A 3367-nucleotide genomic window follows, 5' to 3' on the forward strand; every position below is an offset into this window, starting at 1 on the left:
GGATTCACTGTGAACTCTGACCTCTGATCACTATTAAGGAGCTTTATTTCAGAGTGATTTTTTTCTAAATCTGCAAAATATTAGTCTGGAGGTTGAAACTCAGGTCCTCTCACAGAGTCACTGATTAAACTGACTGTGCTAAAACTTGTAGCTGTCACAAAAAAGTTCAGACCGGTTATATACAGGCGAGCTACTCTCTCTGATAACTGAGCCTCCTACCTGCCTGTCAGACATGGTGCAGGGAGCAGATGTACTGACGTACTGTGGGCGTACTGATGTACTGCGGGTAAGTCAAGTCAAGTCAAGTCAATTTCATTTATAGCGCCCATTACACAAAACATGGTTTTCCTCAGAGGGGTTTACAGTGTACGACATCCCTCTGCCCTTAGACCCTCACATCACCCAAGGAAAAACTCACGAAAAAAAGAACCTCTGTAACAGGGAACAAAAAAAAAGGAAGAAACCTCAGGAAGAGCGGCAGAGGATGATGAGGGATCCCTCTTCCAGGACGGACGTTACCTCACTTTCGGTGCATTTTTGTCTGTGTCTGGTAACTTTTCTGCACTACTCCTACGAGCAATTCCCAGTTTATTTTTTAATTTGCTCCTTATTTCGGCTGCTTTCTACTTGTCTGTGACTGAAACTTATCTAAGTTTTACACAAACACTAACCGCTGTCTTCTCCTCTCAGCGGTTTTTCCTGTTTAATCACACAGCCGCTCACTCAATGTTAGCTCATTAGCTACTTTAGCTCTAGCTCTGCTGCTCTTGCCTGCTCGGTGTGCCAGTTAAGTTACTCCTCTGCCTCCTTTAGCAATACTGGCACTTGTAATCAGTGTAGTTTATTTGCTGCTTTGAAGGCGAGGCTTAGTGACCTGGAAGCGCAGCTCTGCACCATGGAAAATCCCTCTGTAGCTGAGGTAGTTAGCAAGCCCCCTGTAGCCGAAGTGGGCCGACATAGCGTAGCCTCTGTTAGCCATCCCCCGGCAACCCCCGTGCAACCGGGAGGCTGGGTGATTGTCCAAGCAAAGCACAGTGGCAGGCCTAAGCCCACTGTACACCACCCACCCCCCCTTCATGTTTCAAATAAGTACTCGCCACTCAGCGACACACCTGCTGAGGACACAACCCTGGTCATTGGTAGCTCTATTTTGTGAAACGTGAAGTTAGTGACACCAGCAGCCAAAGTCAAATGTATCTCTGGGGCCAGAGCGGGCAACGTTGAGTCAAATTTAAAGCTGCTGGATAAGGCTAAGCATAAATTCAGTAATATTGTTATTCACGTCAGCGGCAATGACACTTGGTTATGCCAATTGGAGGTCACTAAAATTAACATAGAGTCGTGTGTGAGTACGCAAAGACGATGTCGGACACCATAATCTTCTCTGGACCTCTCCCCAATGTGACCAGTGATGACATGTTTAGCCGCATGTCATCATTCAACCGCTGGTTGTCAAGGTGGTGTCCAGCAAATGATGTGGGCTTCGTAAATAATTGGCACTCTTTTTGGGGAAAACCTGGTCTTATCTGGAGGGATGGCATCCATCCCTATTTGGATGGAGCCACTCTCCTCTCTAGGATTCTGGCCCTGTTTATGAGAGGCCCAAAGCCATGACATCCAGATTTGGGACCAGGGGCAGAGTCGCAGTCTTACACACTTCTCTGAGCTTCCTCTAGCACACACACACACCCATAATGTTATAAAAATGGTGTCTGTCCCCTGACCACTTCATTTGTTTAAATCTAAAATAAACAAAAGGGGAATTGTATAAGAAAATCTAAAAATAAAAATAAAAAATAATAACTTCTGTCAAAGAGCATCATAACAGGAGAATTAATTGCGGACTTTTGAACATTAGATCCCTATCAACCAAACGTCTTTTAGTAACTGATTTAATATAGGATAACCATACTGACTTATTTTGCCTCACAAAGACCTGGCTATGTCCTGATGAGTACGTTAGCCTGAATGAATCCACTCCTCTTGGTCATATAAATAGTCACGTTGCTCAAGACACTGGTCAAGCAGGGGGTGTCGCTTTGCAATTTACCCTAAAGCTGAGCTAAATTATAGTTCATTTGAGAGCCTTTTTCTTAGTCTTTCTCACCCATCCTGGAAAACTCTACAGTCCATTCTATTTGTTATAGTGTATCACATCCCCCGCCACTACTCTGAATTCCTATGTGAATTCTCTGAGCTTATATCAAGTTTAGTGCTTAAATTGGTAATTATCGAAGGAGATTTTAACATTCACATGGATATTAATTATGATAGTCTTAGAGCTGCTTTCTCTTTGTTTTTGGATTCAATTGGCTTCACTCAGTGTGTACATAAACCCACCCACCGCCACAACCATACCCTAGATCTTGTCCTTGCATACGACGTTGTTATTGAAGACTTATTAGTCTTTCCTGAGATTCCCGCTCTGTCAGACCATTATTTAATAACTTGAAATTTTCTATTACTTACATTACAAGCCTCTCAGCAAGAGTTACTATTCTAGATGTCTAAATTTAAGGAACTGATTCCTTTTGCATTGACCTCATTACCTTGTCTCACAGTGACTGAGAATGCTCTTACAAATTTAATTCATTCCCGAGTTGATTGTCTCGATGATAGTGCTACTGGCTCACGATGATCAACTCTCGACTCTGTTGCACCTTTCAAGAAGAAAATAATGAAACAAAGAAAATCAGCTCCATGGAAAATGTGAAAGAAATTGGCGTTCAGCAATCCTGGAGGAGTCCCATTTCGTCTGACTGGACAGTCTTAAAATGTATAGAAAAGCCCTCTGCCATGCCAGAGCAAACTATTACTCATCGTTAATTGCGGAAAATAAAAACAATCCCAGGTTTCTTTTCAACACTGTAGCCAGGCTGACTCAGAGTCACAACTCTATAGAGCCTTGTATTCCTTCAGCCCTCAGCAGTGATGACTTTATGAGTTTCTTTAATGATAAAATCATAACTATTCGAGATAAAATCCATCACCTCTTGCCCTTAACTGACCTGACCCCAGACACAGGTAACTTGGATAAGGTAACATGGCCTGGAATTTATTTGGAGCGTTTTTCCCCCATTGACCTGAACCGACTCTCTCATTTGATTTCTGCATCTAAGCCATCAACATGCCTGTTAGACCCCATCCCAAATAGGCTACTTAAGGAAGTGTTACCCTTAATAGAGAATTCTTTATTAGATATAATCAATGTGTCTTTATAAACGGGCTATGTACCACAACCCTTTAAACTAGCTGTCATTAAACCCTTCTAAAGAAGCCCACTCTCGATCCAGAGGTTTTAGCCAACTATAGACCGATATCTAATCTCCCCTTTATTTCTAAAATCCTTGAGAAAGTGATTACTCAT

At 42.5% G+C, this 3367-nt stretch overlaps 1 pseudogene; it reads left to right on the forward strand.

The window, feature by feature from the left end:
- Window positions 1–232: 232 nt before the first annotated feature.
- On the forward strand, window positions 233–1614 carry LOC148190487 (uncharacterized; annotated as a pseudogene).
- Window positions 1615–3367: the final 1753 nt, after the last annotated feature.

This window comes from Plectropomus leopardus, chromosome 1 (genome assembly GCF_026936395.1).
Source record: "Plectropomus leopardus strain MGB_pleo_1.0 chromosome 1, ASM2693639v1, whole genome shotgun sequence".
In the NCBI taxonomy this organism is placed as follows: domain Eukaryota; kingdom Metazoa; phylum Chordata; class Actinopteri; order Perciformes; family Serranidae; genus Plectropomus; species Plectropomus leopardus.